Genomic DNA, 26,943 nt, shown 5'->3' with positions numbered 1-26,943 from the left:
GGATTTCCTTTCATAAACAAGGACATTTCTAAGTGACCCCAAACTTTTGAACGGTAGTGTATCCAGAAGACAAGGAGGCATTGTTGAAGTTTAAAATAAACAAAAAAACATTATTTTATCCCAAGTGTGTATCCCTTACTTCAACTACACATTAATTTCTTAATCAAACGATAAAGCTTCTAAAATAATGTTATGGCTGGATAGATAAATACAGTGCCTTGCGAAAGTATTCGGCCCCCTTGAACTTTGCAACCTTTTGCCACATTTCAGGCTTCAAACATAAAGATATAAAACTGTATTTTTTTGTGAAGAATCAACAACAAGTGGGACACAATCATGAAGTGGAACGACATTTATTGGATATTTCAAACTTTTTTAACAAATCAAAAACTGAAAAATTGGGCGTGCAAAATTATTCAGTATTCAGTATTTCAGTGCAGCAAACTCTCTCCAGAAGTTCGGTGAGGATCTCTGAATGATCCAATGTTGACCTAAATGACTAATGATGATAAATACAATCCACCTGTGTGTAATCAAGTCTCCGTATAAATGCACCTGCACTGTGATAGTCTCAGAGGTCTGTTAAAAGCGCAGAGAGCATCATGAAGAACAAGGAACACACCAGGCAGGTCCGAGATACTGTTGTGAAGAAGTTTAAAGCCAGATTTGGATACAAAAAGATTTCCCAAGCTTTAAACATCCCAAGGAGCACTGTGCAAGCGATAATATTGAATTGGAAGGAGTATCAGACCACTGCAAATCTACCAAGATCTGGCCGTCCCATGATCACTCTGGATGAACTGCAGAGGTCTACAGCTGAGGTGGGAGACTCTGTCCATAGGACAACAATCAGTCGTATATTGCACAAATCTGGCCTTTATGGAAGAGTGGCAAGAAGAAAGCCATTTCTTAAAGATATCCATAAAAAGTGTCATTTAAAGTTTGCCACAAGCCACCTGGGAGACACACCAAACATGTGGAAGAAGGTGCTCTGGTCAGATGAAACCAAAATTGAACTTTTTGGCAACAATGTAAAACGTTATGTTTGGCGTAAAAGAAACACAGCTCATCACCCTGAACACACCATCCCCACTGTCAAACATGGTGGTGGCAGCATCATGGTTTGGGCCTGCTTTTCTTCAGCAGGGACAGGGAAGATAGTTAAAATTGATGGGAAGATGGAGCCAAATACAGGACCATTCTGGAAGAAAACCTGATGGAGTCTGCAAAAGACCTGAGACTGGGACGGAGATTTGTCTTCCAACAAGACAATGATCCAAAACATAAAGCAAAATCTACAATGGAATGGTTCAAAAATAAACATATCCAGGTGTTAGAATGGCCAAGTCAAAGTCCAGACCTGAATCCAATCGAGAATCTGTGGAAAGAACTGAAAACTGCTGTTCACAAATGCTCTCCATCCAACCTCACTGAGCTCGAGCTGTTTTGCAAGGAGGAATGGGAAAAAATGTCAGTCTCTCGATGTGCAAAACTGATAGAGAGCAAAAGGTGGCGCTACAAAGTATTAACTTAAGGGGGCTGAATAATTTTGCACGCCCAATTTTTCAGTTTTTGATTTGTTAAAAACGTTTGAAATATCCAATAAATGTCGTTCCACTTCATGATTGTGTCCCACTTGTTGTTGATTCTTCACAAAAAAATACAGTTTTATATCTTTATGTTTGAAGCCTGAAATGTGGCAAAAGGTCGTAAAGTTCAAGGGGGCCGAATACTTTCGCAAGGCACTGTAAATAAAGTAAGGATACAGGAAGATCTAATGGATGGAGGGTTGAAAGGAGGTGATGTTGGACTGATTAGTGTGAAAGGAATTAATGTATGGTTGAAGGAATATTCATAAGTTGAAAGTGTGGATGGCGTGTGTGTGGGGGGGGGGGGGGGGGATTGGTAGTAGTTATTGCTGTTCTGATTTCAGATTTGATTGTCAGAGAAGTAGACCAAAGTGTCATAGACAAAATGTTTGTTTACGACAGGTTGTTGGGAAAAGTGGTCAAGGTAGCTGATTTGTGTCACAAGTCACACTATTTACTATTTGTCTCATGTTTAGAATGTGCTCCCCCATTGTTATAATTTTAAATAATGGCAATTAATTCAACAGTGGGAAGTTAGCTATATTAGTTTATGTGGTAACTAAAACAGCTGCACCTCTTGATTGGTAGTCGATATTTATGTTCTCATTTCCACATTTGAATATCAGAGAAGTAGAGGAAGATGTCATACCTTCTAAGTTTTTGTATAAAGTGCTAGGAAAGTGGTCAAAACAGCAGTTGTTTGAAAACAAATTAGAAAATGTTGTTGATGTGGTTACCAAAAAAGCTCTATAGTTTGATCCGTAGAAGTTTAAATGTCGTTTCTAGCTTAAACTGTGTAATTTCTAATACAAACATATATTTCACCTTTATTTAACCAGGTAAGCTAGTTGAGAACAAGTTCTCATTTACAACTGCGATCTGGCCAAGATAAAGCAAAGCAGTGCGACACAAACAACAACACAGAGTTACACATGGAATTAACAAGCGTACAGTCAATAACACAATAGAAAAAAAAGTCTATATACAGTGTGTACAAATGGCGTCAGGAGGTAAGGCAATACATAGGCAATAGTAGCGAAGCAATTAGAATTTAGCAAATTAATACTGGAGTGATAGATGAACAGATGGTGATGTGCAAGTAGAAATACTGGCGTGCAAAAGAGCAGAAAAGTAAATAAAAACAATATTGGGATGAGGTAGGTAGAATTGGCGGGCTATTTACAGATGGGCTATGTACAGCTGCAGTGATCGGTTAGCTGCTCAGATAGCTGATGTTTAAAGATAGTGAGGTTCAGCTATTTTTGCAATTCGTTCCAGTCATTTGCAGCAGAGAACTGGAAGGAAAGGCAGCCAAGTATATGTTGGCTTTGGGGATGACCAGTGAGATATAGCTGCTGGAGCGAGTGCTACGGGTGGGTGTTGTTATCGTGACCAGTGAGCTGAGATAAGACGGAGCTTTACCTTGCATAGACCTGGAGCCAGTGGGTCTATATGTAGCGAGTGCCAGCCGACAAGAGCATACAGGTCGCAGTGGTGGGTGGTATAAGGGGCTTTGGTGACAAAACGGATGGCACTGTGATAGACTGCATCCAGTTTGCTGAGTAGAGTATTGGAAGCTACTTTGTAAATTACATCGCCGAAGTTGAGGATCGGTAGGATAGTCAGTTTTACTAGGGTATGTTTGGCGACGTGAGTGAAGGAGGCTTTGTTGCGAAATAGGAAGCCGAGTCTAGATTTCATATTGGATTGGAGATGTTTAATATGAGTCTGGAAGGAGAGTTTACAGTCTAGCTAGACACCTAGGTATTTGTAGTTGTCCACATATTCTAAGTCAGAACCATCCAGAGTAGTGATGCTAGTCGGGGCGGGCGGGTGAAACGCATGCATTTGGTTTTACTAGAGTTTAAGAGCAGATGGAGGGCACGGAAGGAGTGTTGTATGGCATTGAAGCTCATTTGGAGGTTTGTTTTACCTCTTAGAACCCCCCCCCCCCCCCTCCCGGATCTGGTATATTTGTCATCAGCAGCACTGAATAGCATAGCGCAACAGTCAAATAATATTACTAGAAAATATTCATATTCATGAAATCACAAGTGAAATATAGTGAAACACAGCTTAGCCTTTTGTTAATTACCCTGTCGTCTCAGATTTTGAAATTATGCTTTGCAGCGAAAGCAATACAAGCATTTGTGTAAGTTTATCGATAGCAAAACAAAACAATAACGATTAATTTGTTTGCTTTTCTGATTTTATTGACCAAGTTACCTGATGCTAGCATCAGGTAACTTGGTCAATAAAATCAGAAAAGCAAACAAATTAATCGTTTACCTTTGATGATCTTCGGATGTTTTCACTCACCAGACAGTTAAACAACAAATGTTCCTTTTGTTCCATAAAGATATTTTTTATATCCAACTACCTCCGTTAGTTTGGTGCGTTATGCCCAGGAATCCACCGGAAAGAGCGGTCACGACAACGCAGACAAAAATTCCAAATGATATCCATAATGTCGACAGAAACATGTCAAATGTTTTTTACAATCAATCCTCAAGGTGTTTTTCAAATATCTATTCGATAATATATCAACCGGGACAGTTGGCTTTTCACTAGGACCGGGAGTAACAATGGCCGCCTCTCTCTTTTGCGCAAAAATCACTCTGAGAGCCCCCACCTGTCCACTTACGCAATGTGGTCGTTCACGCTCATTCTTCAAAATAAAAGACTGAAACTATGTCTAAAGGCAGTTGACACCTTAGGTGAAGCCATAGAAAAAGGAATCTGGTTGATATCCCTTTCAATGGGCAATAGGGATGCATAGGAACACAGGGGTTTCAAAATAAGAGTCACTTCCTGGTTGGATTTTTCTCAGGCCTTCGCCAGCAATATCAGTACTGTTATACTCACAGACAATATCTTTACAGTTTTGGAAACTTTAGAGTGTTTTCTATCCTAAGATGTCAATTATATGCATATTCTAGCATCTGGTCCTGAGAAATAGGCTGTTTACTTTGGGAACATTATTTTTCCAAACATAAAAATAGTGCACAGTGTCCAAAGAAGGGCCAGATATATACAGAATGGTGTCGTCTGCATAGAGGTGGATCAGGGATTCACCCGCAGCAAGAGTGACATCGTTGATATATACAGGGAAAAGAGTCGGCCCGAGAGTTGAACCCTGTGGTACACCATAGAGACTGCCAGAGGTCCGGACAACAGGCCCTACGATTTGACATACTGAACTCTGTCTGAGAAGTAGTTGGTGAACCAGGCTAGGCAGTCATTTAAGAAGCCAAGGCTGTTGAGTCTGCCGATAAGAATACGGTGATTGACAGAGTCGAAAGCCATGGCCAGGTTGATGAAGACGGCTGCACAGTACTGTCTTTTATCGATGGCGGTTATGATATCGTTTAGTACCTTGAGCATGGCTGAGGTGCACCCGTGACTAGCTCGGAAACCGGATTGCACAAAGAAGAATTGGGATTCGAAATGGTCAGTGATCTGTTTATTAACTTGGCTTTCGAAGACTTTAGAAAGGCAGGTCAGGATAGATATTGGTCTATAACAGTTTGGGTCTAGAGTGTCACCCCCTTTGAAGAGGGGGATGACCACGGCAGCTTTCCAATCTTTATGGATCTCGGACGATACGAAAGAGAGGTTGAAAGGACTGGTAATGGGGGTTGCAATAATGGAGGCGGATAACTTTAGAAAGAGAGGGTCCAGATTGTCTAGCCCAGCTGTTTTGTATGGGTCCAGGTTTTGCAGCTCTTTCAGAACATCTGCTATCTGTATTTGGGTGAAGGAGAAGCTGGGGAGGCTTGGGCAAGTAGCTGCAAGGGGTGCGGAGCTGTTGGCCGTGGTTTGGGTAGCCAGGAGGAAAGCATGGCCAGCCGTAGAGAAATGCGTATTGAAATTCTTGATTTTCGTGGATTTATCGGTGGTGACAGTGTTACCTAGCCTCAGTGCAGTGGGCAGCTGGGAGGAGGTGCTCTTATTCTACATGGACTTTGCAGTGTCACAAAACTTTTTGGAGTTAGAGCTACAGGATGCAAATTTCTGTTTGAAAAAGCTAGCCTTTGCTGTCCTGACTGACTGTGTGTATTGATTCCTGACTTTCCTGAAAAGTTGCATATCGCGGAGACGATTCAATACTAGTGCAGTACGCCACAGGATGTTTTTGTGCTGGTCGAGGGCAGTCAGGTCTGGAGTGAGCCAAGGGCTATATCTGTTCTTTGTTCTACATTTAAGGGTGGTCGTTTGACCGTGGACCCATAGCGGATGCAAGCAAAGAGGCAGTGATCGCTGAGATCCTGATTGAAAACAGCAGAGGTATATTTAGAGGGCAAGTTGGTCAGGATTATATCTATGAGGGTGCCCAGGTTTAGGGATTTAGGGTTGTACCTGGTGGGTTCCTTGATAATTTGTTTGAGATTGAAATCAAGCTTAGATTGTAGGACTGCCAGGGTGTTAAGCATATCCCAGTTTATGTCACCTAACAGAACAATGGATGGGGGGCAATCAATTCCCATATGGTGTCCAGGGCACAGCTGGGAGCTGAGGGGAGTCTATAACAGGCAGCAACAGTGATAGACTTATTTCTGGAGAGATTCATCATTAATATTAGAACCTCGAACTGTTTGGGCATAGACCTGGAAAGTATGACAAAACTTTGCAGGCTATCTCTGGAGTATATTGCAACTCCTCCCCCTTTGGCAGTTCTATCTTGACGGAAAATGTTGTCGTTGGGTATAGAAATCTCAGAATTTTTGGTGGCCTTCCTAAGCCAGGATTCAGACACGGCAAGGACGTCAGGGTTCGTGGAGTGTGCTAAAGCAGTGAGTAAAACAAACTTAGGGAGGAGGCTTCTGATGTTAACATGCATGAAACCAAGGCTTTTTTGGGTACAGAAGTCAACAAACGAGAGTGTCTGGGGACACGCAGGGCCTGGGTTAACCTCCACATCACCCAAGGAACAGAGGAGGAGTAGGATGAGGGTACGGCTAAAGGCTATCAAAAATGGTCGTCTAGTGCATTGGGGAAAGAGAATAAACGGAGCAGATTTCTGGTTGTGGTAGAATAGATTCAGGGCATAATGTACAGGTGGGGGGGGGGGGGGGGGGGGGGTGAGGGTACAGTGGAGGTAAACCCAGGCACTGAGTGATGATAAAAGAGGTTGCAATCACAGGTGTTGATTGGGAGAGCTAGACAAGAACGGGTAAGACAACAACAGCTAATCAGCTAAGATAACGACAACAGGTAAAATGGCGATGAATGGGTAGAGAGGGTCGGTTAACTACAAACAGGGCCTGAGTTCGAGGCTGGGGCCGACAGATAAACAAAAAATAAACTAAATGGAGTACCGTGATTAATGAACAGTCCAGCAGGCATCAGCTATGTAGCCAAGTGATCATACGGTCCAATGAACAGCAACAGATGGCACAGGGAGGGTACAGCGGTTGAGGGTACAGCGGATAGAGTTACGTTGGCGGACCAGTCGTGGTGGTACGGCGGGGTGCCGTGTCGACAAAGGGTACAGGCCAGATGGCGAAAGAAGTATTGTAGTTGTAGTAATTTAGTTTGCTAGCCGGGAGATGTGCTTGGCTTGCGGCTAACTGGTGCTAGCTTCAGGGCAGGGGCGTTAGCCACTACAGTGCCTTGCGAAAGTATTCGGCCCCCTTGAACTTTGCGACCTTTTGCCACATTTCAGGCTTCAAACATAAAGATATAAAACTGTATTTTTTTGTGAAGAATCAACAACAAGTGGGACACAATCATGAAGTGGAACGACATTTATTGGATATTTCAAACTTTTTTAACAAATCAAAAACTGAAAAATTGGGCGTGCAAAATTATTCAGCCCCCTTAAGTTAATACTTTGTAGCGCCACCTTTTGCTGCGATTACAGCTGTAAGTCGCTTGGGGTATGTCTCTATCAGTTTTGCACATCGAGAGACTGAAATCTTTTCCCATTCCTCCTTGCAAAACAGCTCGAGCTCAGTGAGGTTGGATGGAGAGCATTTGTGAACAGCAGTTTTCAGTTCTTTCCACAGATTCTCGATTGGATTCAGGTCTGGACTTTGACTTGGCCATTCTAACACCTGGATATGTTTATTATTGAACCATTCCATTGTAGATTTTGCTTTATGTATTGGATAATTGTCTTGTTGGAAGACAAATCTCCGTCCCAGTCTCAGGTCTTTTGCAGACTCCATCAGGTTTTCTTCCAGAATGGTCCTGTATTTGGCTCCATCCATCTTCCCATCAATTTTAACCATCTTCCCTGTCCCTGCTGTAGAAAAGCAGGCCCAAACCATGATGCTGCCACCACCATGTTTGACAGTGAGGATGGTGTGTTCAGCTGTGTTGCTTTTACGCCAAACATAACGTTTTGCATTGTTGCCAAAAAGTTCAATTTTGGTTTCATCTGACCAGAGCACCTTCTTCCATATGTTTGGTGTGTCTCCCAGGTGGCTTGTGGCAAACTTTAAACGACACTTTTTATGGATATCTTTAAGAAATGGCTTTCTTCTTGCCACTCTTCCATAAAGGCCAGATTTGTGCAATATACGACTGATTGTTGTCCTATGGACAGAGTCTCCCACCTCAGCTGTAGATCTCTGCAGTTCATCCAGAGTGATCATGGGCCTCTTGGCTGCATCTCTGATCAGTCTTCTCCTTGTATGAGCTGAAAGTTTAGAGGGACGGCCAGGTCTTGGTAGATTTGCAGTGGTCTGATACTCCTTCCATTTCAATATTATCGCTTGCACAGTGCTCCTTGGGATGTTTAAAGCTTGGGAAATCTTTTTGTATCCAAATCCGGCTTTAAACTTCTTCACAACAGTATCTCGGACCTGCCTGGTGTGTTCCTTGTTCTTCATGATGCTCTCTGCGCTTTTAACGGACCTCTGAGACTATCACAGTGCAGGTGCATTTATACGGAGACTTGATTACACACAGGTGGATTGTATTTATCATCATTAGTCATTTAGGTCAACATTGGATCATTCAGAGATCCTCACTGAACTTCTGGAGAGAGTTTGCTGCACTGAAAGTAAAGGGGCTGAATAATTTTGCACGCCCAATTTTTCAGTTTTTGATTTGTTAAAAAAGTTTGAAATATCCAATAAATGTCGTTCCACTTCATGATTGTGTCCCACTTGTTGTTGATTCTTCACAAAAAAATACAGTTTTATATCTTTATGTTTGAAGCCTGAAATGTTGCAAAAGGTCGCAAAGTTCAAGGGGGCCGAATACTTTCGCAAGGCACTGTATATCCACTCGGTAGCAGCGATGATCCAGAGCTTATGGCAAGGATCTGTTAGAGTAGTGGATTCTAGCCGTGTTGGGGTAGAGTCTGGGAGGCATCGGCTGAGTAGCCGAGTGATCACAGAGTAGGCCGGGAGGTGGGCTGGGTCTCTCGGTGGCAGCTAGTTGTGATGATCAGGAGTAATGGTCCAGGTTTTACAGCAGGAATCCAGGGTTGTAGTGGAGAAAACAGTCCGATACTGGCAGGCTGGCAAGTATTATCCAGGCTAAAAAAAATGTCTGGTGTCTGTGCAGAAGGTAAAGGCCGCTAGCAGTGGCTAAAAATGACTAAATAGCTAGTAGCTATTTAGCTGGTTAGCTCCTGATGGCTAGCTTCTGATGTAGGTTCTGGTTAAAGAGATTGAAAATAATTTTAAATATACACAAAAAAGACGAAAAATACAAAATGTAAACGAGAGAACAACAAACCACATCTGCACTGCTATGCCATCTTGGATTTGGACACAGTAGAGCACTGAATAATAATAATAATAAGTATGACGATGATTTAAAGTCGTGACTTTTGCTTCTCAAGTCCAACCTAATAAGAAATACGACAAAGATTTAAAGTCGGGACTTTTGCTTAACAAGTCCCACCTAATAAGAGGTGTGACTCCTACCGACAAATTATGAATTTAAAACTCGAATGAGTCATGCACAAACCTCTCGTTCACATGTCCTTTACCATAGTGAGCTTATTGGAACTGTCATTTGTGACTGAGACTGGTAAAAGTGTACTTTAAACAATGTACATGTGTTGATAGCTAGGCATACAAATAAGAATATTTCTTGATACATTTGAAGGAGGTCTAGTTGTGGCCGCAACTGGACTAGATTGTGAACGGCTCTTGGCAGAATGCATGGCTTGACTGCCGTGAGAGGGATTCCCCGTTTACATTGTTACGTATTTCATTTACACCAGTACTTCATCTTCAGATTCTTGCCCCACTCCTGAATGGACAAGTGTACTGTTTGTAGCGTAAAATGGAGGAGAAACTGTTTCTCGTCAGTAATCGCATTTATTTTGGGAAATTGCAAAATATGACCTTTTCACTCAAGATAATAAAACTGATTTTGTTTAGTTACTTTTTCCTCACCTTGTTTCTCTAACTTTATAGAAAGTCAAGCTAGCTTGCAATTCTGAGCAGGTTGAAGATTTATTTTATTTAACCTTTATTTAGATAACATTGTGCCTAGCGAACATTGTGGCTAGCGACCACCATCTAATAATTATCATCAAAAACAAAACATCATTACCATCACAAACTTAAACGGGAGACAACAGTCATATCATATAATTGGCTTAACAGACAATTTGTATATTTAACATTACTATTAAAATAGTTCTCACTAATAGGAACGGGTAATTGTTTACAAGTTAATTGCTATCCCATAAGCCATCACCAAAAACCACATATTTTCATCTTCTTCTGTGGTTTGGCTGGACTGAAGACGATGCAAATTTTGACAAATGTATGCGCCGTCCGTCTAGCAGCAGAGCCTTCTCTAGCAAGGGGGCGTTGTATTTCCACTCTGTTAACTTCACCATATGAAATGCATGACATCCAGCGCAACCTAATGCAGAATATTGTTTGCGAACAATTCGGAATCGAGTTTGATTCTACAAAGCTGTGTCCATCATAACATACAATAATCAATTAATTGCATTCATTATTGCACCATGCGATCAATTATCAATTATAAACATGCATGTTCTTCCCTATGAACACATGATAGGCAGTAGCTGGTCGGAGCACGTCTCCGGAGCCGGAAGAGCATGTATTAATCCTGCTGTAGAAATCACACTGTGGGGGAGAGGACGTATTAATCCTGCTGTAGAAATCACACTGTGGGGGAGAGGACGATGGATTGGAGCACATTCAACAAATCTGATCTAACAAAGTGGATATTTGTCAGATCTAACAAAGTGGATATTTGTCAAATCCTTAATGATTGATGTATTGTAACAGGCTCACAATGTGGTTACTAAATTCTGATTTGGATATACAGTGCCTTGCGAAAGTATTCGGCCCCCTTGAACTTTGCGACCTTTTGCCACATTTCAGGCTTCAAACATAAAGATATAAAACTGTATTTTTTGGTGAAGAATCAACAACAAGTGGGACATAATCATGAAGTGGAACAACATTTATTGGATATTTCAAACTTTTTTAACAAATCAAAAACTGAAAAATTGGGCGTGCAAAATTATTCAGCCCCGTTACTTTCAGTGCAGCAAACTCTCTCCAGAAGTTCAGTGAGGATCTCTGAATGATCCAATGTTGACCTAAATGACTAATGATGATAAATACAATCCACCTGTTTGTAATCAAGTCTCTGCATAAATGCACCTGCACTGTGATAGTCTCAGAGGTCCGTTAAAAGCGCAGAGAGCATCATGAAGAACAAGGAACACACCAGGCAGGTCCGAGATACTGTTGTGAAGAAGTTTAAAGCCGGATTTGGATACAAAAAGATTTCCCAAGCTTTAAACATCCCAAGGAGCACTGTGCAAGCGATAATATTGAAATGGAAGGAGTATCAGACCACTGCAAATCTACCAAGACCTGGCCGTCCCTCTAAAATTTCAGCTCATACAAGGAGAAGACTGATCAGAGATGCAGCCAAGAGGCCCATGATCACTCTGGATGAACTGCAGAGATCTACAGCTGAGGTGGGAGACTCTGTCCATAGAACAACAATCAGTCGTATATTGCACAAATCTGGCCTTTATGGAAGAGTGGCAAGAAGAAAGCCATTTCTTAAAGATATCCATAAAAAGTGTAATTTAAAGTTTGCCACAAGCCACCTGGGAGACACACCAAACATGTGGAAGAAGGTGCTCTGGTCAGATGAAACCAAAATTGAACTTTTTGGCAACAATGTAAAACGTTATGTTTGGCGTAAAAGAAACACAGCTCATCACCCTGAACACACCATCCCCACTGTCAAACATGGTGGTGGCAGCATCATGGTTTGGGCCTGCTGTTCTTCAGCAGGGACAGGGAAGATGGTTAAAATTGATGGGAAGATGGATGGAGCCAAATACAGGACCATTCTGGAAGAAAACCTGATGGAGTCTGCAAAAGACCTGAGACTGGGATGGAGATTTGTCTTCCAACAAGACAATGATCCAAAACATAAAGCAAAATCTACAATGGAATGGTTCAAAAATAAACATATCCAGGTGTTAGAATGGCCAAGTCAAAGTCCAGACCTGAATCCAATCGAGAATCTGTGGAAAGAACTGAAAACTGCTGTTCACAAATGCTCTCCATCCAACCTCACTGAGCTCGAGCTGTTTTGCAAGGAGGAATGGGAAAAAGTTTCAGTCTCTCGATGTGCAAAACTGATAGAGACATACCCCAAGCGACTTACAGCTGTAATCGCAGCAAAAGGTGGCGCTACAAAGTATTAACTTAAGGGGGCTGAATAATTTTGCACGCCCAATTTTTCAGTTTTTGATTTGTTAAAAAAGTTTGAAATATCCAATAAATGTCGTTCCACTTCATGATTGTGTCCCACTTGTTGTTGATTCTTCACAAAAAAATACAGTTTTATATCTTTATGTTTGAAGCCTGAAATGTGGCAAAAGGTCGCAAAGTTCAAGGGGGCCGAATACTTTCGCAAGGCACTGTATTTGGCTGCATAACATTTAGAATTCGTATAACCTGGTAGCATAGCTAGCATACAGAAGTTGGTGGTGGTAGTCAAAGTAGTTTTTAATCGTAACGCAGTTGATTGATGACGATGACATGAACATGTATTGACATCCATACAAGCATTATTCTTTAATTTGTACCTTAGCGCGCTGGGGTGGGGGGGGGGGGGGGGGGGGCAATGGGGGAGATTTGGGATGGAGATTTAGGTGGGAGAATGGTGCAGTATTTTTACTTCATGCTATCTTGGCTGACCTCCTATGTCAAGCACCGGGAAACAGACTCCAACATCTCAGAAGAAGTAAGGTCTTGTCTTTTCATTTAGCCAGTTGCTTGTAATTGACTGCCCAGAATCACTACGAGTGGTGCGGTGCAGACCAATTTATTGGATGCATTTTATTGGATGCCTATGACTGCTCCCAGAAGAGCAAGAAGTAAGAATGCTCTGACTTCTGTGGAGGCGGCATCCCAGTAAATGCTGTTTGGCCACTCCAGACATCAGATTGACCATGCAGCCTTTTAAATGATCGAGTCACACATAGCCACTATAGCAGCGTGAGCAACTAGTGCTATCAATTCAGTGAACAACTATCCCAAAATGGAAATATCTGACATGAATAACAAATAAACAAGTACAATCAATCTCTTGAGTACCTGTTAATGAGTGAAGTTGACACTGACCAGAATAACTATCCTACGGTATAGAGTCCTCCTCTGGCATATTGCCTGGTCTGCTGCTCCATCACTATGGACACGACAGGTAAACTTGCATGCATATCATACAGGCCATGATTTTTTTAAATAGCTAAATAAACTATTTTACTGACTGTTAAAAAATTACTAAAAGCTAGAATAGTGGTGTTTAAATGTGAAACTAATATTGCATTAGAGCTGCTGATGTTTTTTTCCTAATGAGTAGGCATGCAATTGTGATTAATTTATACAACTATCACACCCGTGCATATTATTAAATGACACTGATGTTCATGATAACTAATATTGAAAGGTGATATGATGCAATCTTAGATTGGAAGGCTACTTCATCCTAATGTAAACTACACGCAGATGAACTCGCTCACAAAAGTAGCCAAGTTAGCTGCATTGTTGCTTGCATGCGTTTGGCTGTGGTCTTGCGGGTGGCACACAGCCTGGGAGACAGTGTTGCCTGTCAGGCATTGTTCAGGACCTAAATGTCCCAATAAAGCTTAATTGGCCCATGAGCTCTTAGCTCAAGGTAAGGGACATTTAGCTTGCTAACATTCTAACTTAATTGACATTAAACACAAATGAAAGCATAATGCTAGCATGGAATGTATCGTCCCTTAGTGTTGCAATCAATAAAGACGTGTGCGCTGATCCACCATCCTCAGCCACACTGTCAATCTATCATCAATACATCCACTCCTATTTACAGACTTTATCTTGTAATCTTGACAAAACCACTTTTGTTATGTCATGATCATGAGAAAATTATTGTGATTGACAACAAAAAAATGTATGTCGTGATCATGAGATACTGTACATAAATTGTGATCGACATGACGAGGGAGTATTTTTTTTATTCATATGTCCTCTCTGGACTTCCATACTAAACAGCTGATAAACAGGATGATATCACCTGCGAGCTAGCTATCGTGTCCTACATGTCACCTAGCTAGGTTGGCAACGGCTGATCAGTTACTCAACATTTGACTTAAAAATTCATAGCTAAAGTTTTGCCTGTGCTGCAGACGGCTATATCAGTCAGCTAATAAAATACTATTAAAACTTCTTACGGCTAGGGGTTCCACTAGCGACATCCCTCGACAACATTCTGCTGAAAAGGCAGCACGCGAAATTCAAAAATATTTTGGGGAAATAAGTAACTTTCATACATTAACAAGTGCAACACACCAAATGAAAGATAAACTTCTTGTTAATCTACCCATCGTGTCCGATTTCAAAAAGGCTTTACAGCGAAAGCACAACATATGATTATGTTAGGTCAGAGCCTAGTCACAAAAACACACACAGCCATTTTTCCAGCCAAAGAGAGGAGTCATAAAAAGCAGAAATATAGATAAAATAAATCACTAACCTTTGATGATCTTAATCAGATGACACTCATAGGACATCATGTTACACAATACATGTATGTTTTGTTCGATAAAGTGCATATTTATATCCAAAAATCTCAGTTTACATTGGTGCGTTACGTTCAGTAATGTTTCGCTTCCAAAACATCCGGGGATTTTGCAGAGAGCCACATCAATTTACAGAAATACTCATAATAAACATTGATAAAAGATACAAGTGTTATTCACAGAATTAAAGATATACTTCTCCTTAATGCAACCGCTGTGTCAGATTTCAAAAACACTTTACAGAGTAAAGGATAAGCAGCCAACAAATGCTCAGCATATGTGGGAACTCCTTCAAGACTGTTGGAAAAGCACTCCAGGTGAAGTTGGTTGAGAGAATGCCAAGAGTGTGCAAAGCTGTCAATTAAAAATTATCCTTGGTATGACCTTAAAACAAGTCCATGTAGCTTAGTCGAACATAGACAGGGCTTTTACTGTAATGGGTTAAGCTATATAAAACAACAATTTTTTATGTGTACGGCTGCATTTCAGATACATTTTTGTACATTTGAATGTTGCAGTAATAGGACCTAGGCCTAGCATTTGAGAGTGAGCGAGAGAGAACATTATTTTGATAGCCCTGATCTCAAAGACTCAAATGCCCCCGCATGGAGAGAAAGAGTGCTGCTCATTTTCAGCCACTCACAAGGCTCATTTGAATTTCCTGATGCATCAGAAATATTCTCAGCGACAAAAGAGTGATCAAGTTAAGATCCGACATCTGTAGATGGTAACTTTACATGGAGTAAAGTTGTGGGGCTTGTTTAGCAGTTTACATTTTGTCATAGAGGAATACATTTAATAATAGAGCACTGAAGACAATGAGGCATTGTTGAAGTTTAAAAAAAAACAAATACATTTTTTCACAACGTATTTTCTTGAAGTCCTCTGGGCTGGAGGGGGATGAGTGGGAAGAGGGAACCTCTGCACCTCTGCCCCCAGGGACACAAGTTAACTGAGCATAGCATACACAGGGTGATATACAATCCATTTAATGTTTTGCCTGATTCCTTTTTCTCTGTTTAGTTTTTTTTAGGTTTTCGCTCTGAAAATCACACTTTTTAAATAGAAAAACAGCAACGCTTATTTTTTTTGTGCAGTGTGAACACTCCAAAGGAACTAAGACCCCTCAAAAGAGCCACCGAAGCAAACCGAACTGAGACCATCTCGAGAAGTGGTCTGAGTTCCTATTCCAGGGTCAGGTTCCCTTTTTGAGTACAATGTGAATGCAAAGCTCCCCAGGTTCGCTTGTCATAATTCGCACACCACACACTAGACTACTGCAACACCATTTCCCCTGCCACAGACCCTAACATTGGTGCCACAAAAGAGAGACGATGATGTGCAGGTTTGCTGAAAAAAATGTGTGCGGTTTTGCGTAATGATTAGCGATTGTCAAGGACGGATATATTCCAAAATGTGTCAAGTTTTTAGTTCAGATGATTTGTTTGCAATATGTGCATCATAGGCAAAGATAGCTTTATAAGCTGTTTATTGATTGTGTGGTTTGAATAGTGTGAGAAGACACCATATTTGGTGAGAATCTCAACATAGGGTACAAAATCTAAATCAAATCAAATCACATTTTATTTGTCACATACACATGGTTAGCAGATGTTAATGCGAGTGTAGCGAAATGCTTGTGCTTCCGACAATGCAGTAATAACCAACAAGTAATCTAGCTAACAATTCCAAAACTACTACCTTATAGACACAAGTGTAAGGGGATAAAGAATATGTACATAAAGATATATGAATGAGTGATGGTACAGAGCGGCATAGGCAAGATACAGTAGATGGTATTGAGTGCAGTATATACAAATGAGATGAGTATGTAAACAAAGTGGCATAGTTAAAGTGGCTAGTGATACATGTATTACATAAAGATGCAGTATATACGTATACATATGAGATGAATAATGTAGGGTATGTAAACATTATATAAAGTGGCTAGTGATATATTTTACATCATTTCCCAACAATTCCCATTATTAAAGTGGCTGGAGTTGAGTCAGTGTGTTGGCAGCAGCCACTCAATGTTAGTGGTGGCTGTTTAACAGTCTGCTGGCCTTGAGATAGAAGCTGTTTTTCAGTCTCTCGGTCCCAGCTTTGATGCACTTGTACTGACCTCGCCTTCTGGATGATAGCGGGGTGAACAGGCAGTGGCTCGGGTGGTTGTTGTCCTTGATGATCTTTATGGCCTTCCTGTGACATCAGGTGGTGTAGGTGTCCTGGAGGGCAGGTAGTTTCCCCCGGTGAAGCGTTGTGCAGACCTCACTACCCTCTGGAGAGCCTTACGGTTGTGGGCGGAGCAGTTGCCGTACCAGGCGGTGATACAGCCCGACAGGATGCTCTCGATTGTGCATCTGTAGAAGTTTGTGAGTGCTTTTGGTGACAAGCCGAATTTCTTCAGCCTCCTGAGGTTGAAGAGGCGCTGCTGCGCCTTCTTCACGATGCTGTCTGTGTGGGTGGACCAATTCAGTTTGTCTGTGATGTGTACGCCGAGGAACTTAAAACTTACTACCCTCTCCACTACTGTTCCATCGATGTGGATAGGGGGGTGTTCCCTCTGCTGTTTCCTGAAGTCCACAATCATCTCCTTAGTTTTGTTGACGTTGAGTGTGAGGTTATTTTCCTGACACGACACTCCGAGGGCCCTCACCTCCTCCCTGTAGGCCGTCTTGTCGTTGTTGGTAATCAAGCCGACCACTGTTGTGTCGTCCGCAAACTTGATGATTGAGTTGGAGGCGTGCGTGGCCACGCAGTGGTGGGTGAACAGGGAGTACAGGAGAGGGCTCAGAACGCACCCTTGTGGGGCCCCAGTGTTGAGGATCAGTGGGGTGGAGATGTTGTTGCCTACCCTCACCACCTGGGCGTGGCCCGTCAGGAAGTCCAGTACCCAGTTGCACAGGGCAGGGTCAAGACCCAGGGTCTCGAGCTTGATGACGAGCTTGGAGGGCACTATGGTGTTAAATGCCGAGCTGTAGTCGATGAACAGCATTCTCACATAGGTATTCCTCTTGTCCAGATGGGTTAGGTCAGTGTGCAGTGTGGTTGAGATTGCATCGTCTGTGGACCTATTTGGGCGGTAAGCAAATTGGAGTGGGTCTAGGGTGTCAGGTAGGGTGGAGGTGATATGGTCCTTGACTAGTCTCTCAAAGCACTTCATGATGACGGAAGTTTAGCTCATTTACCTTAGCTTTCATGGGAACAGGAACAATGGTGGACCTCTTGAAGCATGTGGGAACAACAGACTGGGATAGGGATTGATTGAATATGTCCGTAAACACACCAGCCAGCTGGTCTGCGCATGCTCTGAGGGCGTGGCTGGGGATGCCGTCTGGGCCTGCAGCCTTGCGAGGGTTGACACGTTTAAATGTTTTCCTCACGTCGGCTGCAGTGAAGGAGAGTCCGCATGTTTTGGTTGCGGCCGTGTCAGTGGCACTGTATTGTCCTCAAAGCGGGCAAAAAAGTTATTTAGTCTGTGATTGACTGTAGACCCTGCCACATACCTCTTGTGTCTGAGCCGTTGAATTGAGATTCTACTTTGTCTCTATACTGACGCTTAGCTTGTTTGATTGCCTTGCGGAGGGAATAGCTACACTGTTTGTATTCGGTCATGTTTCTGGTCACCTTGCCCTGATTAAAAGCAGTGGTTTGCGCTTTCAGTTTCACGCGAATGCTGCCATCAATCCACGGTTTCTGGTTTGGGAATGTTTTAATCGTTGCTATGGGAACGACATCTTCAACGCACGTTCTAATGAACTCGCTCACCGAATCAGCGCATTCGTCAATGTTGTTGTTTGATGCAATACGAAACATATCCCAGTCCACGTGATGGAAGCAGTCTTGGAGTGTGGAATCAGATTGGTCGGACCAGCGTTGAACAGACCTCAGCGCGGGAGCTTCTTGTTTTAGTTTCTGTCTGTAGGCAGGGACCAACAAAATGGAGTCGTGGTCAGCTTTTCCGAAAGGAGAGAGGGGCAGGGCCTTATATGCGTCGCAGAAGTTAGAATAGCAATGATCCAAGGTTTTTCCAGCCCTGGTTGCGCAATCGATATGCTGATTCAATTTAGGGAGTCTTGTTTTCAGATTAGCCTTGTTAAAATCCCCAGCTACAATGAATGCAGCCTCAGGATATATGGATTCCAGTTTGCAAAGAGTCAAATAAAGTTCGTTCAGAGCCATCGATGTGTCTGCTTGGGGGGGAATATATACGGCTGTGATTATAATCGAAGAGAATTCCCTTGGTAGATAATGCGGTCGACATTTGATTGTGAGGAATTCTAAATCAGGTGAACAGAAGGACTTGAGTTCCTGTATGTTGTTGTGGCCACACCACGTCTCGTTAACCATGAAGCATACGCCCCCGCCCCTCTTCTTACCAGAAAGATGTTTGTTTCTGTCAGCGTGATGCGTGGAGAAACCAGCTGGCTGCACCGACTCCGATAGCGTCTCTCCAGTGAGCCATGTTTCAGTGAAGCAAAGAACGTTACAGTCTCTGATGTCCCTCTGGAATGCTACCCTCGCTCGGATTTCATCAACCTTGTTGTCAAGAGACTGGACATTGGCGAGAAGAATGCTAGGGAGTGGTGCACGATGTGCCCGTCTCCGGAGTCTGACCAGAAAACCACTTCGTTTACCCCTTTTACGAAGTCGTTTTTTGGGGTCTCCGGCTGGGATCCATTCCGTTGTCCTGGGTGAAAGGCAGAACACAGGATCCGCTTCGCGAAAGTCATATTCTTGGTCGTACTAATGGTGAGTTGACGCTGCTCTTATATTCAGTAGTTCTTCTCGACTGTATGTAATGAAACCTAAGATGACCTAGGGTACCAATGTAAGAAATAACACGTAAAAAAACAAAAAACTGCATAGTTTCCTAGGAACGCGAAGCGAGGCGGCCATCTCTGTCGGCGCCGGAAATTAATCTATTCTCTCTCAAAGGGGCAGTAGCCTACATTACCTTGGGTGTACAATTTTCAATTACAGCATTATTGGAGCATTACTTGGAGCATTACTGGAGCAGATTTTCATCAAGAATCTCTCTGTACTTTGCTCCGTTCATCTTTCCCTCAATCCTGACTAGTCTCCCAGTCCCTGCCGTGGAAAAACATCCCCTTAGCTTGATGCTTCACAGTAGGGATGGTGCCAGGCTTCCTCCAGATGTGATGCGTTCAGGACAAAGAGTTCAATCTTGATTTCATCAGACCTTTCTAAAAACCTGTTTTGTCATTATGGGATATTGTGTGTAGATTGATGAGGATTTTTTTTATTTAATCCATTTTAGAATAATAATAACAAAATGTGAAAAAAGTCAAGGGGTCTGAACACTTTCCAAAAGTACTGTAAATGTCATAGTTTAACTAAATGTAGTATATTAGCTACCAAAATGTAAGTTGTTACATCTAGCTTTCCAATAACGCATTCTGATTGAATGGCTTGTCCTGCACTTTGTAAAAACCCAGATTGCATGTAGGAAAAAGATATTGGTTCCTTTCTAAACATAGCAATGTGAATTTAAAGACGACTTGGTCCAAAAAATAGTTGACGTGAACTGGCAAACGAGTTGAGTCCTCACTCAATGGAAAGGGCAGTGTGAATACAAAGTGAACTGAATTATTTTGCTTTTTTTAAAAAGAGGACTGAGATTGGTTCTTTTGAAGAAAACACCCTTAAATAGCTGAGAAGTATACCAATATGTTATACCCTCTAAGTTTTTGTCTAAAGTGGTGAAAATGTCAGTTTGTAAAAGTTGAGACAAAAAGTTGTTAATGTGGTAATTTAGCTGTCTTTTTTATTGGTATCAGATAACTTTTTTCTGATTCCTGATTTGAATAGCAGAGAAGTAGACCAATAAGTACCCTCTAAGTTTTTGTCTAAAGTTGTAAAAATGTAAATGGTTTGGAAGTAGAGTAAGATTTCATATGCTTGAACTTTTTGTTAAAATTGATGGGAAAGGGGTCAGAGTAGCGTATCTTTGTTAAAATTTGCATTGTTCACTGTGAATGGAATGTTGGGAGTCAGGGAGTTGATGTCACAATGGGAACTTAAGAATGTTAAAGAAATCCAGTGAAAGTGAATGAAGATGGACAAAAAACTTAATAGTTTTAAAAGTATTAAAGATACAGTATCAAAAAGTTGTATGCACACACTGGTCCTGACCGCTCTGCACATTTTAAAGTTTGAATGAGGTGTCTAGCATAAAGCTGCAATATGTAACTTTTTTGGGTGATCCAATTCAGATAAAAATGTGAATTATGGATATGTCATTCTCATTGAAAGCAAGTCTAAGAAGTGATATATATGTTCTATGTGCGCTATTTCTATGATTCCTTGATTAAGTTTCCTTTTTGCATCTTTTACTTTTGGTTTTGTACACCAGCTCCAAACAGATAAATGCAATATTTTTAATTGTGGAACATATATTTCACAGCGGTTTAGATGGTACAATGATTTTCTACAATATACATGCTTTTTTGTGACAAACTGAATTAGGTGAACTATTAGAATTTTAGCAACCAAGAAATGGTGGAGCAATTTCTGTGTAGTGCATTTTAAACGGTGTAAATGGATTCGTTTTCCAGATAGTAGTATATTTAAAGTTGGGACTTTTGCGTCACAAGTCCCATCTATGTAAAATGTCCTGTTAAGCCAGGCCAATGAGAGATGACGAAAGGGGGCGGGATCCTCTTGACGTCTGGTGCGCCGGCGCGGATGTTTGTGTAGCGCGAGATGATGTTTTTGTTGTTCTAATCTTCTGAATATGGCTTCGTAGTTCTTTTGACAAAGCGTAGGGAAAGCCCCCCCACAATTTATTTCAGCTTGCCTTCAAGCATCGCTGCAAGACCTGCGCTACAGACACCGTGACACAGCCGAGGAAATGCGGACTTCTAGCCCTTTCGCTACGGGTTAAATGGCTGCAGCACCCACACCGTAGCAAGCTGGTAAGTAGTGCTAAACGGTGTAACTTCACGCTATGTATTTTAGTCGTTCGAATGACCGGGTTAGTGAATAATATGATGGCATTATGTCCAAGCTCTAGGAACTATTAAGAAATATGGCAGTTGTAGGCTAATGATGTGAAGTGGCGGACTTTGGCACTCACTCTGTTTATTTTTACAATTGTTGAGGTGCTCAACATTGAAGTTGCCCAATCTCAGTATAAAGTAGACAGTATAATATTGCTACTGTAACGGTAACTGTTGTACATGCCGTGAATTGAATTGCACTTCCTGACTGCCAAATCACATAGTTTCTAAACCCAGAGGCACAACATCGTAAGACTTTCGGGAACGCTTGCGAAACAGACCAAGCAGTCCAGGTTTGAGAAGTCAGTGAGAGTAATTGTTACTTAGTTAATTTTCAGAAATCTAAAGGCACAACCTTGATTCGAGCCTATGTCTTAAGTAGTTGAACACTCCAGCCTCTGGAAGATGACAAACGGACACGTTTTCATTTCATTCAGAAACAACTTCATATCGAAGGAGGGCCTTTATTTTACGGCCTGCACATGCGCAGTTTGGCGCGAGACGACCGTTTGACCCATTTACGTGTTTCTGCGCATCAGTTTCGCAAGCTAACATCGCCATGACATCGCAAAGTGCGAACGGCAGAAACTGCTTCTTCAGTAGACATCCCCATCTTCATACTGTACTATCTTTGATCAAATTCTGAATATGCAATGCTATTATTAAGATTTTTTAATGTGTTTTTTGACATAGGCTAAAATAAGAATATGCTATATATTTGACATACGTGCAGCTGTCTGTTTAAAATATTTTTGTTGTTGTAATATAGCCTAACATCGTGCATGTCTAGTGTCAATTGTGTGCGTAAAATAACCGTGCGCAAAATATTTGTGTGCATAAACTCCAGCCAGGCAAAAGTTTAATTTTTTTTTTTCTTGGTTACATTCTTGTGCAATGGGGAAAAAGAAGGATGGCAAAAATCGTTAGGTCTACCTGCCTTCATTCACCAACGTAAAGTCTGACCATTTATATGAATTAATGTGATAACTTGCTCAATATATTATTGATGATTGCAGTTGATCATGTTATAAGGTGAAATAATAGCTTAGAATTGAACTTCATAGGCCAACATCTGCCAAGATGCGATTTCTAGAAATATCATCTTGAAATGTGAAAGCAAAGCATGCATTCATCCAATTTTGGCTTACCTATATGCCAGTCATCTGTTGATTATGAATTCTGGAGAGCGCCCACTGCCCAGAATGAAATTACGCATAGCCTAGTGATGGGTTGCTTTGTTGGGAAAGCTTGAGTCAGTGCACTGTAGTGGGTCGCCTGTCAGAAAACACACATTACAGTAATGTTGATCGTATTTGATCTCCACCATCCTTAATATGGTGGTATGACATTTTCTGTGCATTTGTCATAGGACATGGTCAATATTTTTCTTTTTTATTGTCCGCGTTTGACGCGATGCGTTCTTGGTTCTTTTTTTACACATGTTAAAAGGTACTGCCGTCAAGGGCATTTTAGGCCAAACAGTTAGACTATACCGTAGGCCTACATGACATGCCCATGATATAAAAATATGTTTTGCATGGAATCCTGAAGCATTTGCTTTGCATCTATTCCTTATTTCCTTCATATTTTCTATTACCCCATATGTTAATTACTCATTAGTGTGGATAACTTTAAAATCTGCATACATTTCTTTCATTTTTTTTAATACTGTCCTTCATTCAGAGAGAAGTAGCTTGCTCTTTTGGAAGTTTAGAAGTTTCCCTGTGCACATTCCTAATAATCTCATTCACAACCCATCACTGTTTCATTAGCAAATAAATCTATCGATTGGGTTCTTGTCCGGGCTCTGGCTGGGCCAGTCAAGGACATTCAGAGACTTGTCCCGAAGCCACTCCTGCATTGTCTTGGCTGTGTGCTTAGGGTCGTTGTCCTGCTGGAAGGTGAACTTTCCCCCCAGTCTGAGGCCCTGAGCTCTCTGGAGCAGGTTTTCATCAAGGATCTCTCAGTACTTTGCTCTGTTCATCTTTCCCTCAATCTTGCTGCTGAAAAATGATGCTGCCGCCACCACGCTTCACCGTAGGAATGGTGCTAGGTTTCTGCCAGATGTGAATCTTGGTATTCAGGCCAAAGAGTTCTAATCAGACCAGAGAATCCTGTTTCCTTTAGGTGCCTTTTGGCAACTCCAAGTGGGCTGTCATGTGCCTTTTACTGAGGAGTGGCTTCCATCTGGCCACTCTACCATAAAGGCCTGATTGGTGGAGTATTGCATGGTTGTTCTGGAAGGTTCTTCCATCTCCACAGAGGAAATCTAAAGCTCTGTCAGAGTGATGATCGGGTTCTTGGTCACCTCCCTGACCAAGGCCCTTCTCTCTCGATTGCTCAGTTTGGCCAATCGGCCAGCTCTAGGAATAGTCTAGCTCAATTTCGAGTCTCTGAGCAAAGGGTCTGAATACATATTTAAACAAGGTATTTCTGTTAATGTTTAACCTCTTTCAGCTAGGGGGCACTATTTTTATGTTTGGAAAATTAACGTTCCCAAAGTGAACGGCCTATTTCTCAGGCCCATATGCTAGAATATGCATATAATTGACATATTAGAATAGAAAATACTCTAAAGTTTCCAAAACTGTCAAAATATTGTCTGTGAGTATAACAGAACTGATATTGCAGGCGAAAACCTGAGGAAAATCAAACCAGGAAGTGGCTTCTATTTTGAAAACTCCATGTACCATAGCCTCCCATTGCTCTATTTAAAGGGATATCAACCAGATTCCTTTTCCTATCGCTTCCTCAAGGTGTCAACAGTCTTTAGACATAGTTTCAGGCTTTTATTTTGAAAAATTAGCGCGAAAGATAACATCGCGTCATGGATGAGTTTTGCTTGTGCAACACAGTGGGGCAGCCATTGACTCTCCCTCTCCTACTGAAAAAGAGACAGTGCCGGTTGATATATTATCGATTTATATATTTTAAAACAACCAGAGGATTGATTATAAAAACGTTTGACATGTTTCTGTGGACATTACGGATACTATTTGGAATTTGTCTGCGTTCCTTGCCACCCATTCTGAAACGAACTGCAGCTCTTTATTAAGTGTTGCAGTCATTTCAGTCGCTGTAGTAGTTAACATGTATAGTGTTGAGTCATCTGTATACATATACACACTGGCTTTACTCATTTAAGGAAGTAAGGGGCCTAAGCACACTTTCTAGTGGGCTTAAATTGAAAATATGGAAAATAGGAGTGGCAATATTGTCTGCTATTATCCTCAGTAGTTTTCCATCCAACTTTTCAGACCCTGGTTGCTTGTCATTGTTGCTATATAACAATATTTTTTTCACCTCTTCCACACTCACGTTACCGAATTCAAAATTACAATGCTTGTCTTTCATAATTTGGTCAGATATACATTACCAGTCAAAAGTTTGGACACAGCTACACATTTTTTTTCTTTATTTGTACTATTTTCTACATTGTAGAATAATAGTGAAGCCATCAAAACCATGAAATAACACATGGAATCATGTAGTAACCAAGAAAGTGTTAAACAAATAAAAATACATTTTATATTCAAGATTTTTCGAAGTAGCCACCCTTTTGGGAGCCCCGAGTTCCTTCAATCTGCAGTCCAAACCATCTCAATTTGGTTGAGGTCGGGTGATTGTGGAGGCCAGGTCATCTGATGCAGCACTTAATCACTGTCCTTCTTGGTCAAATAGCCCTTACACAGCCTGGAGGTGTGTAGGGTCATTGTCCTGTTGAAAAAAAAAGAAGAAGCGCAAACCAGATGGGATGGCGTATCTCTGCAGAATGCTGTGGTAGCCATGCTGGTTAAGTGTGCCTTGAATTCTAAATAAATCAGACAGTGTCACCAACAAAGCACCCCCATGCCATAATACCATCTCCTCCGTGCTTTATGGTGGGAAATACACATGCGGAGATCATCCGTTCACCCACATCGCGTCTCACAAAGACACAGCGGTTGGAACCAGAAATTTCCAATTTGGACTCCAGACCAATGGAGAAATTTTCACCGGTCTAATGTCCATTGCTCCTGTTTCTTGGCCCATGCAAGTCTCTTCTTATTATTGGTGTCCTTTAGTAGTGGTTTCTTTGCAGAAATTCAACCATGAAGGCCTGATTCACACAGTCTCTTCTGAACAATTGATGTTGAGATGTGTCTGTTACTTGAACTCTGTGAAGCATTTATTTGGGCTGATATTTCTGAGGCTGGTAACTCGAATGAACTTATCCTCTGCAGCAGAGGTAACTCTGGGTCTTCTTTTCATGTGGTGGTACTCATGAGAGCCAGTTTCTTCATAGCGCTTGATGGTTTTTGTGACTGCAATTGAATAAACTTTCAAAGTTCATGTCTGAGCCAATCAGTTACTTTAAAACGCATTAAGAAGGAAAGAAATTCCACAAATGAACTTTTAACAAGGCACACCTGTTAATTGAAATGCATTGCCAGGTGACTACCTCATTAAGCAGGTTGAGAGAATGCAAAGAGTGTGCAAAGCTGTCATCAGGGCAAAGGGTGGCTATTTGAAAAATCTCAAATATAAAATACATTTTGATTTGTTAAAAAAAAATTGGTTACTGCATGATTCCATATTTGTTATTTCATAGTTTTGATGTCTTCAGTTTTATTCTACAATGTAGAAAATAGTAAAAATAAAGAACAACCCTTGAATGAGTAGGTGTTCTAAGACTTTTAACCGGTAGTGTATGTTTTACAAGTTTGGACAGCAAAGTAGAGTATAGTACCTTTATCGTGTATTCAACTCTAGTACTGTATTGCACTATACTCTACTTTTATTTTCTTTACTATACTTTAACATAGTGGTTTGTGACGACTATGATTTCCCATTGATTGTAGCAAATTCCATTGACTCTTCGCTAAGTCCCGCACCAGAATTTTGGGCAACCAATCGCAGCGCGCCAATGGATAGCAACTGTCGCCGAGTCCAACACCTCAGACAAGCTCACGTTTGAAACGCACTACCAGTCAAAAGTTTAGAAATGTCCTTGTTTTTTTGTCCATTAAAATAACATCAAATTGATCAGAAATACAGTGTCAGCATTGTTAATGTTGTAAATGACTATTGTAGCTGGAAATGGCTGATTTTATAAAAAAATAAAAATAAATCATGGAATATCTACCTAGGCGAACAGAGGCCCATTATCAGCAACCATCACTCCTGTGTTCCAATGACACGTTGTGTTAGCTAATCCAAGTTTATCATTTTAATAGGCTAATTGATCATTAGAAAACCCTTTTGCAATTATGTTAGCACAGCTGAAAACTGTTGTGCTAATTAA

The 26,943-nt window shown here is 41.4% G+C and overlaps 1 protein-coding gene across 2 annotated transcripts in view; it reads left to right on the top strand.

The window, feature by feature from the left end:
* Window positions 1-21,004: 21,004 nt before the first annotated feature.
* The window catches only part of LOC110490306 (transcription factor HIVEP3), a 67,482-nt gene continuing 61,543 nt past the window's right edge, over window positions 21,005-26,943 (top strand). For both annotated transcript variants that reach the window (XR_016486763.1, XM_021563622.3), the window contains exon 1: window positions 21,005-21,575. The gene's annotated coding sequence lies outside the window, so the exon portion shown is untranslated. The remainder of the gene's footprint in view (window positions 21,576-26,943) is intronic.

This window comes from Oncorhynchus mykiss, chromosome 2, assembly GCF_057628025.1.
Source record: "Oncorhynchus mykiss isolate SJ-2025 chromosome 2, ASM5762802v1, whole genome shotgun sequence".
Classification (NCBI taxonomy): domain Eukaryota; kingdom Metazoa; phylum Chordata; class Actinopteri; order Salmoniformes; family Salmonidae; genus Oncorhynchus; species Oncorhynchus mykiss.
This window is presented reverse-complemented; position numbering and strand designations above follow the sequence as displayed.